Source organism: Phalacrocorax aristotelis, chromosome 9 (genome assembly GCF_949628215.1).
Source record: "Phalacrocorax aristotelis chromosome 9, bGulAri2.1, whole genome shotgun sequence".
NCBI classification, from domain to species: Eukaryota; Metazoa; Chordata; class Aves; order Suliformes; family Phalacrocoracidae; genus Phalacrocorax; species Phalacrocorax aristotelis.
Window position 1 is genome coordinate 36,328,638 of NC_134284.1, and position 10,420 is coordinate 36,339,057.

Sequence of the window (10,420 nt, forward strand, 5' to 3'; positions counted from 1 at the left end):
CCCCAAACATTGCTGGAATTAATTGATTAAGACAGTTATCAGGCGTCATCAGCAGGTGAGAAAGAAATAAGCGAGAAAGCAAAAGCTAAAAAGATCAGACCAAGAGCAGGGCCGGAGCAGCAGGGAAAGAAGTCAGCAATCAGCAATTAATTTAAGTTCCCCCTTAAGTCTTCACATGAAAAGTCATCACACCATGTGGGACCCATCCTTCAGAGAGAGGTCTCTAATCAAAGAGTGGTAATTAAGGCCAGCACAGCAAGAAGACCCCACACCAAGTAGGGAACATCCTCCCCACACAGCTGCCCGCACCAGGCTTCACAAGGGATTTTATACTCTGATGATGCTTGACTGGTCCACCTTAGGCCATACTCTTAGGAGGAGTGTGCCTGGAGTCGGGGTCAATGTGACTTTAGTTGCCTTGCGATGGTCTGAGCAGTTGGAGAAGGGTGGCTTTCCCCTGCTTGGGTCACCAGCAGTTGCTCACCTGGCGTGACTCACAAGGATAGGCAATAGCTTGTTATACAGAGCTGTGTTGGGGTGCTTTGGGAACTCCCAATGGCTGGTGTGGGGCTGGACGGGGAGGTGAGATGTGAAGGGTGAAGTGGGAGATAAAATACCTGCTAGGACAGAAGCCTTTTAGCCTGAAATTGTCAAACTCAATGAACATTCTCATAGTTCCTCCATTTTCATCTCCTGGAGTGTCATCCTCCTCTTCACGCTTTCTTTTTAAATCTCTTTTGCTCTCATTACTTTGACTGATGTAGTCTGGATAACTGCCTGCCCAGGCTAAATTCAAAGCAAATTGGAGTGTCCTGCTTGCTGGATGTAATTGCTGCATGTGTATGCTCACTTAGTGGGATTAAAGGAAAGTAAAAAAACCTGGCACACCTGTTTGAGGGCACAAACCTCAGAAAACTTCATACCTGCTGGATCTTCAAGTTGTTTTGCTTGTCGAGAGCCCGGTGCCAGTCTGGAACAAGATTGTACAGAAAACAGAGTAAGGAGCATCCTGAGCTAGTATTTACCAACTGGAGGTCAAGAGAAAATGACAGAAATGAAGCTCAAGACCACTGAGAGACTCTCCTGGGCGTGATGGGAGTGAAGTACTTGCTGGTTGGCTGCGTGCTGCGTTGTGGTGAGTGTAACTTTGCTAAGGTCCCATCTCTCTTGCCAAATCCTTCTTGGCAATGCCATACCAGAAACCTCTTAACGAGGGGAAAACCCACTGCTCCTTTTGTATCATCTCTTCTCTAGGCAGTCCTGCCCTGAGTTTAGCTGGGATTTAGCATTAGTCGAGAGCTATTTGGTGGGCACCTAGTGCACTGCAGGCTAGTGCTTGCCTCCCTGGCTGTCCAGGGCATCCTGACTTTCAGCTGTGTTATAAGATCACTGGACTGAAAGGCAAATCCTGGATTAATGAATGTGGCCCATCTCTGGTGCACCAAATGTGACATGAGGACACCTAGGTCTGCTTTTCCTTCTCACTAGTAGGGGAAACTCTTCCAGAAACTCTTCCCTACCTGCCAGGAACTTTCATCTTATTTCAGCCTATGTAGAGTCAAAGTCACCTTAAATCCACTTAAATCCACTTACCTTTATGCTTTCATTGCTCACTGGAGCAACTGCCAGTGCCATGGGAGGGAGAGACAAAAATCAGGCTCTCCCAGTATGAACGTGATTAGAGCACTTTCCCTCCTTGCTCCTGCCATATTGTTGGTGATGGTTAACAAAGCCTCACTTAGCACTGATAATTATGAGACTTCTTTAATTACACAATAGGAAGGGTGAGAACCATTGGAGGAAAAAGCTGGGGAGGGAGACCGTAGTATGCTGCAATCACAGAACTGAACGACCCAAGTGGCTTCAAGCAAAATGTCCTGAGGATGATACGTATCTGCCCAAGCTCTGAATCGCCAAACCATTGCATCGCTTCCCCTTTGGGTCTCTTAAATGTGTCCTGCAGATGTTTCATGGTAGGTACTAATTCCCCTTTCTGGTCCCCATTTTCTGCTTTCTCCTTCCCATCTTTACTTTTTTTTCCCCCCAATCCAGTAGCATTTAAGACCTATTGATAACAAGCTTTAAAAAAAATGGTTAAAAATCAACTTTTGCATAAATGCTTGGCTTTTATTAGAGATTTAGCCTGTGACAGCACATGAAAACTATGCAGTGAAGCCTCTTCTGCTTCCCTTTTATCCACGAGGAACTTACCATCTTGCTTCTGTGTGCATTGCCTTTCTTCTCTGTTGTGCAGCTCTGCAAAGGTCAGTGCTGACCTGTGGCAGAGCCGCAGTTGTGCTTTGATTCTTTCTGCATTCCATCTCTTCAGATAACTTTTAAAATTGTGAAGCTCTGTTGTACACCTGGAGATGATCTTTGTGGGTCTGACTCAAAGCCCGTTTATGCTGCATCATTAACCCTTTTAAACCATGGTAAGGAAATGGCCTCAGATCACGGGACACCTGGATGAACTGAGAGACAGGGGTGCATTGGGCATCCACAGCTTGATTTGGGCAGACTCCTGATACCAATGGCTGCATGCAAAAAAACCTCTCAAAAATCTTTGTTTCTAAGTCAATATAAGCAAAAGCAGAAACTGCTTTAGAAATCAGATTGTTTTCCCTAAAGTATTTCTGTATTTCAATGTACTTAGAAATCGTGTAAAAGGCACTCAGCTGGTGATATTCTCCATAAGTTGCACTGTAATTAGTGCATTGACTCCTGTCTCTTGAGAATCAGACCTAAAATGCACATACAGTAGAAAATTCCTGCAAAATAAAATATAGCCACAATAACAGCCTTTCAGAAAATAAGTAAACAATAAAGCTATTGTTTTCTCCCTGACTCTGGCACAACTAATTAAGCGTATTTATCTGACTAAATAGTTTGGTGTACTGCTATAAAATGATTCCGCATTGCACTGGCCCTTGGTGGTAGTTTATTTTTAGTCTCCCTTTGCCTGGCTTGGTTATTTCCACGCAAGAATCGGAACATTTGCAAGTATATTAATCTGAATTTATATTTTTTTTTAGTTTGGGGGCAGCCTAGCTTTTAGGGGTCTTTTTGCTATATTACATGTCCATTCCCAGTATTTTTCTGATTGCTTAGAATAATGGATATTTATAAGCTTAACAGAGGAGCTTTGATCTGCTTGATATCTTTGTCTTTTGACAGTCCAACAAATTGCTTGCCAGTTTATAGGTAGCTTGCCTGACCGGCAGCCCAGCGTTGCAGGAACTGCTTGCTCATTATACTTGGGCGTTGGGTATAATAAGCAGTATATTGAAGTTTTCTCCACATGTTGACGTTTGCCATTGCAAATCCAAAGAAATAGAAATACCCCAGAGAGCTGCTGACAGGTCTGATTCTAAAACAGACCTGGGCAAACCATTTGCAAGAAAAGAAAATGCTCAACAACCTAAAGTGCTGAGTTTTGACAATTTGCCTATTAGTGATTGGTGAGATCTGGGTTTTAAATTTTTATTCAGTGAATGGTCTGTGCTTGGTCTCTGCCCATGGGTTGCTTATATGAAGTATTTGCTTTAATGGCACTGTGAGTTCTGTCTTTGGGCAGTAAAGAAGGCATCCTTCAAATACAAAAGACCAAAAACCCAGAGAGCAAACCAAAAATGCCAAAAGCAGCTCAGAAAGAGAGAGAAAGCACTAAAGATGTCTTTTAGGCTTTTTTTCTCCCCTTCTCTTTTCCCCCTAACATCTCCTTAATTAAAGCTGATAAATGCCAGTCTAAACTGAAAGGTTTGCTGAGAAGCAGGGCTTAAATGGAGACCAAACAGTAGGAGCAGGACAGAGAAGTGGAGTAACCTCTTTCTTTTTCTGATGAGGATCTAGAAAAAGGAGATACTGAGCCAGTTTCTTCTTCTGTCTCATGCAATGGGTGTTCAAACCCTATCTTGTGGGAGAAAAAATACTGCCTCTGTTGTCAGAACAGATGAAAGCATTTTAACCCTTCCCTCTGCCTGTTTCTTATTGCATACCTCTATACGTGTCTTTATAAAGGAGGGACTGTTTTTTGCCTGTTTGAAGGGATTAATGTCTGCACGGAATTGTGCACGTTAAGTGGAGGGTTTATTGACAAGCCCTTTCTAGCAACATCCGCTCTGGACAGTACAGCTCCAAGCTTACCAACCATGCCGTGAAAAAGCAGTACTTTGGAAGCACTGCATCTTCCTCAACTGAAAAGTGAGCCAATTACCTGTCTGTTCACACAGCCAATGAGCCTTCTCAGAAAGAAGTCTGAACATGCTATTTCTAATGCGCCAGGATGCTTATCAGCCTTTGCATCCCATCAGTTTGAGTAATTTCCCACAGGTAGAGAGAGTGATGTTTCAGGGCGATGCATACATGACATCATCTTGCGATGGCACTTACATTGATTAGAACTGAGTTATCTTTCTTCTCTGCAAACTGTATCATCTTAAGAATTTGTTATGACTTCAGGTGCCATTTCAGCGCTGTCATATTTCATTAAAAGGTCACATTCAGGTTACGTTAATAGAAGAAAACTTGAGCATCTGCAACTTCCCCTGTATTTACTGCCACTTTCTGTCCACGTGACCTGGATTGTCTGGCTGGTTCAAATACCTAACAAACTACCTCTGGCTACTTGGATCTGTACCATTAGGTTAGAGCATCTTCTGCATTTTAATTGCAGCACACTTTTAATTAACGTGGTGATTCACAGCTCTGGGCATAAAACTAGATCTGTGCAGAACCAGAGCTGAGGGGAACCCCCTGAGCCTGACCTCTTCTGGAGACGATTCCCAAGTCTATGGGATTGCATAAATCTCCTTGCCCTTTTGAAAGCTTTTTTTCCATGATGTAGAGATTTCTTATTGTGTGAATCGTTCACCTTTGCAAATGTTTGAAATTCCTTAGAGTTGGGGTCTAGTCAAATGAATTGAAACAACCTCATTGAAAATACTTGCGCTAAGCACTACTTTTCATATGGAAGGCAGGTTTCTGACTGAGGCATTTTTTAGCTGAGTCCTTTGGAAACAAAGCAAATCTAATAACCAACTCTCAGCAGACTATGGTTTCCCTTGTGTTCAAAGAGACGGGCTGGCTGGTGCTGCCAGGCTGTTGGGCTGCAGTACAAACGGTCCCTCCTGAGCTGTTTTCAGAATCCTCAGATGAATTTTCTTCAAAACTTCCCATTTTTCCCCTTTCAGCACTTGTCCATCCTCCATCATCATAATTTTATTTTTTTTTTTTTCCTTTCCAGCCTCCTCTAATAGCCAAGGGAACTTGTTTGAGTCCAGGCCATCTGGATGTTATTCTTCGTACTGAAATATTTGTTGCAAGATCACTTTTCAATTCTCACGCTGTTTTCATGGTTTATTTACAGATGCTAATAGATACCGTGGTGTCACATGCAGCTTTCTTCTCATCTGCAGTAACTTTTTGACACAAAATAAGGAGCTACTATGAGACTGCCTCCTTGGACTGTGTGTACGCAGTTTTGTAAGCTGTGTGTTGGTGATAATTCGCTAAGGACTCACTGGTGCAATGCCTAAAGGTCTGGTAGGGCTGTATGGCGGGGAGAGCCCTGTGTTCTGTGCTGACATACTGGCAGCTGATGGCACTTCTGATATCCAGAGACAGCAGTTTCTAGAAGTCTAGAGAAATCCAATTCAGTGTGATTCTAGCTCACTCTTCTCTACAGTATCTCCCTCTTCAACAGTATTCAGCTTCTCAATGAATGTTTTACTTCCCCTTCCTCTTCTGCTTCTAATAAGTTTATTGTTCCGATATATAACTTGGTGTCTATCCTGTACATAAATCAGCCCTTGTCTTGCTACTTGTTTTCAACAGAGCAGCAACACCCAAAAGCAAACAGGAACTGAATGAGGCTTAATGAAAAGCATTTCATAAAAGGCAGCTATTGCTGTAAGTTAGGAGCGACACAGATAGGCCTGGGAGGGGAGCAGGGCACGGCAGGCTTCAGGCCAGGCAGCATCTCCACGGTGATTGACCACTTCCAGGTTTTGCTCTCAGGGGCGGACTGCTGACCTTGGGCCTTTGAGGTGACTGAATCAGCGGTTCCTCTGGGAACCGTCATTATCATTGATTTTTGGAAAGCAGCTTTGATTCTTGAATGTTTTGTTCCAGGTGTATGGCTGGGCTGCCACGTTTGAACTTGAGCTGTGAGCTTGTTGGATGATCTTTAATGAAGGGGAAAGAAAGGCCAGCATCGAGCCTGGCGAAGCAGCGGTCATTTGAACAGTAACAGCAGACAGCTAACATCAGAAATGATCACAGAGGAAATCTGGAGACTTCACTTCATATGGGGTTTTTTGGTGTTTCAGTAACACTGGATGGAAAGCAGCTCTTCTCTGTTGTGGTTTATATCAGATCCGGAATATTCTGGTTTTTCCCTAGAGAGACAAGGAGCAGTTTGCCTGTGAACCAAACTTCAAGATTAAATTTCAGTGTCTTGAGGAACAAAAGTCTTCCTTGAGAAATGTCACAAAACATTCCCAGATCATTTACTATGTCTCCTGCTGCCACAGGGGAGACACTAAAGGCCAGTGACATTGAGAAATAAGGATAGCAAAATGCAGACCACCAGAATCAGCAGAACGCCAAGGATAAGCTGGAAGCTGAATGATCCAAATTGCTGTTATGTGCTGAGTTAGACTGCTGAAAGAAACATAATGAAGGACCAGCTAGACAAAAGGTCCTGCAGGGTGCAGAAAAAGCTGCTGAAAGCTGTTGCTCAGCTGAATGCAGATGAGCTCAAAAAAGCACCCGAAACTGGTATGGGAACACGATCTTCTCTGAGGACTCCTTGTGAAGGAGGAGTGGGATGTTCCCCAGTGGGCTGGAGACAAATAGGCAAACAGTTTCCCCCTGGAATGAAGAGCATGACTGAGAAATAAAAAACATCTTGAGCATAAGAAATGCATTTGGTGCCAAGTCATACTGGCCCACCTGTAATCCTCCCAGCACAAATCCACTGACCTGCAAGGCTCACTAAATACAGAAAGGAAGCAGAAAGAGAGAAATAGTTACACAAATGCCTCAGAAATCCATGCTGACCCTTTAGCAAGAGGGCAGCAAATACTGTAGGTAAGCAAGGAGCCAAGCGACTCTTGAAAGGGAAAGATTTTACTGCACATTAGCTTCCCCCCTATCAAGAGTAAAGGCTTTTCGGGCTGGATGTCCAGAAATGCCGTTACTGTTCTAGTTGCAGACCATTCATGATCACAGCACCCTGAAATTTAGGGACTAAGGCTCTAATAGATATAACTAAAAATGCTAGGCAGGGCGTTAGCTGTTACAACAGCAGAAGATGTCTTCCTCACAACATATTGGAGAAAAAAAAAAGCACTGACACGTGAAGTCTTTGACATGGAATAATTTGCTGCATTCTGTGTAGACCATAACAAGTATTTTAAAAATAATTGCAGGGCTGGGCTGGGTAAATTTAGGCTGGACATCCAATGGAGTTCTAGGCGTTGAAATAAATTTATCACTGACTTGAAAGTAAGTATGCACTTGGGAAGTGATAGCTGTGGTCTTGCTGCATTTGCTTTGTGCAAACAGAACATGGCACTGGGCAGTAACGTGTGTACTCAGCACTGTTAGAGAGCTGCTTCCCCAGAGCTTATAACAGCAGTCAGCCTAACTCGCTGAGAATACAAACCTGAAGTGGGGAACATGAACAAAGGCTGGAAATTGTTCAGCTACTAGATTCCCTATGGTCAAGAGAAAAAAAATTTCAGGGCTAGACACCGTAATGGTGAAGAAAAGAAGAGGAAGCAGTGACAAAACATGCAAGACGGAGACAGAGATGATCTTAATGAAGAAAAAAAGGGTGTAAATTATTTTTAATATAGTTTGGGAGTAATTAATAAAGGAAGAAGCAGGGATTAATGAAGTAATGATAGTATTAGATAAAAAAATAATCTTTTGAAAATACGGTTACAAGAGGAAAAACACCCATCAGTTACAGGTTCAGTGTTAGTTAAGCTGGAAGTAATGAGGCAGGAAAGTCAGAAATGCAAAGCAGATATTTCTGTTTTGTATTGGCTGGTATTTGGCTGGCTTCAAAAATGAACGCTTCAACCATACATTGAGATGATTTCGTCAATTTTCACCCACCGACCTGGCAAAAAGAATAGCAGCCCAGAGAAGACGGTTTTTCTTTCATGTTATATCTCTTTACAATAGATCCTTTGATAGAGTGCAATCTGTCATTACGCTAACTATCTGTTCAAGCGAAATGGCATCTCTGATATGCTGCGTGGCAGAGTGAATGGCCTAATGGGCATAGAGGTACGCGTCCACAGAGGCTGTGGTTTCAAAAAACTAAAAGGAAAAAAAGGAAAAAAAAAGGGAAAAAAGGAGACTTGAGGGAAAAGTATTCTTTTTGACAGGATATGAGAGCCTAACTCCCTTAAACTCCTTTGGAAATCTGAGCCAGAAATCCTATGATTTTATAAGATAGTTTGACTAAGACAAAAAGATTAAACAGGTGCCGATGATGCTGCAGTGGCACAACTAGACATGTGGGGTGTTGGCTTTGAAGGGTGCTGCAGGGAGACAGGCCACCACAACGGGTGTAACCGCGTGCCGCGTCGTCTGACACGAGAGAGGAAAGATTTTGCCGGGATGACAAATGAAATACAAAAGCTGTAAATAGAGGCTCTGCACTTACATGTTTTGTAGCTCGTAGGCAAAAGGCACAGATGGATTGGAGAGAAATCACTGGCCAAAGCACTGTCAAAACGCTGCAGTTGTGCTACAGCTTAAAAATTGTCATTTTTCGTTTACCGATTAAATGTATAATAGTGTCAACTGTCAAACTTGCAGTTGTGACATGCAATTTGTTACCTGCAGGGAATCTATTTGAAAATGTGTAACATTTCATATTATGTATTAATCACGTGAGACACTATTGCATGGTGCAGATTAACCAGCGTTTGGTTTCCATACAGACTCTGAGAGAAATCTTGCTCTGTGTGTGTGTTGTTTCAATTATACGGTGCTTTTCTTTATTTTTAGCGCCATAGAAATGTGATAATTTGGCTGGAGTAAGTCCAACTGCATTGTAAAGTTAATGAATTTCTTAGCAGATCTTTTTTAAGACTTTCTGTTCAGAAAAAGGCACCGAGCACAAAATTAATTGGGCAGGGTTACAAAATATCCAACTCAGACATTATAGGAGTCAATGAGAGTGGTTGTGTGGAGAAAGGCTTATTGCTTTTATCTCCCTGAATGTCACAGTCATACAGCCAGTGATGATAATGCTTTATATTGAAAATTAAAGGAGTGCTTCGAAGCCAGTTTAGAATGACAAAGGGAAAACTGTTGGTGCAGGGCTAAACTTGGTGGGAAATGTGACTTACCGTTTCAGCACAGCCCCAGGGGTTCGCTGCGGGCAGACGTTCGCTGACCGGAGCTTTTGCACGTAGGAGCATGAAGTGAGCAGCGTGCACGTGTGGTCTTACCAACCCTTGTGGGACAGTGGGGGTTTCGCCCCAGGACTCACTCTGCAGCATCTCTGACACTTCTGCCTGCACTTTACACTGGATTTTGAGTAAGAATCATGGAATCGTTAGGGTTGGAAAAGACCCTTAAGATCATTGAGTCCAACCGCTAAGCTGTCACTGCCAAGCCCACCACATCACGTCTACCCTTCCTTTAAATACCCCCAGGGATGGAGACTCAGCCATTTCCCTGGGCAGCCTGTTCCGATGTTTGACAACCCTTTCGGTGGCTTATTCCTCCAAATTCTCCTGACGTTGAGGTGGTTCATTCACTACCGTTTTGTGTTTGGAACAAAACTGCCAGTGCGCCTGTTGGGGTATTTTTGAGTACAAAAACTCATCATGTGTGAAGATCCTAGTTAGTATCACCTAAAAACAAGCATTATGTTAGAGGCTTTGTCACCTGAGTTCTAGCCACTGCTATAGCGAATGGAGCAACAGAAGGCAGAAGTCTTTTCAGCCACAGCCTCTGACCATCCTTGTTCCTCTCCCTGGACCTGGAAGGAAGCCGGACAGATTAATCACCTGCTTCAGCATTTCAGTGAGGAGCCTGATGAGACAGAATGAACCTGGACCCAGGACCCAAATACAACATGCCAGTGCTCACGTAAGTGCCCATGCAGACAAAGCTAGAGAGCTTCTGAGTGCTGTTTTGGCGGGGTTCTTTAATTCTGGTCCTTTACTCTTCTTAGCCCTGGCCAGGAGTGTGCACCAGGGCTTGGATAGGGGAGAGTGATTGTTCTACCACCTTCCCATCTGGCCCCTTGAACATTTTATGGCAGTCCAAAGGCTCTGCTGGATTGTGCTATGGAATAGTGGTCTTAAGGGTCCACATTCATCATGCTGTGAACAGAAAAACACCCTCTGGCATAGGCCTGCGGGCCACAGGGAGGTGCATCGGGTGGGAT

General features: G+C 43.5%; 1 long non-coding RNA gene across 2 annotated transcripts in view; it reads left to right on the forward strand.

The window, feature by feature from the left end:
- Positions 1 to 9,643, forward strand: part of LOC142062235 (uncharacterized) — a 50,046-nt gene extending 40,403 nt beyond the window's left edge. For both annotated transcript variants that reach the window (XR_012662406.1, XR_012662405.1), the window contains 4 exons: positions 898 to 1,135; positions 1,780 to 1,973; positions 5,366 to 5,536; positions 6,130 to 9,643. This is a non-coding gene — a long non-coding RNA (uncharacterized LOC142062235). The remainder of the gene's footprint in view (positions 1 to 897; positions 1,136 to 1,779; positions 1,974 to 5,365; positions 5,537 to 6,129) is intronic.
- Positions 9,644 to 10,420: the final 777 nt, after the last annotated feature.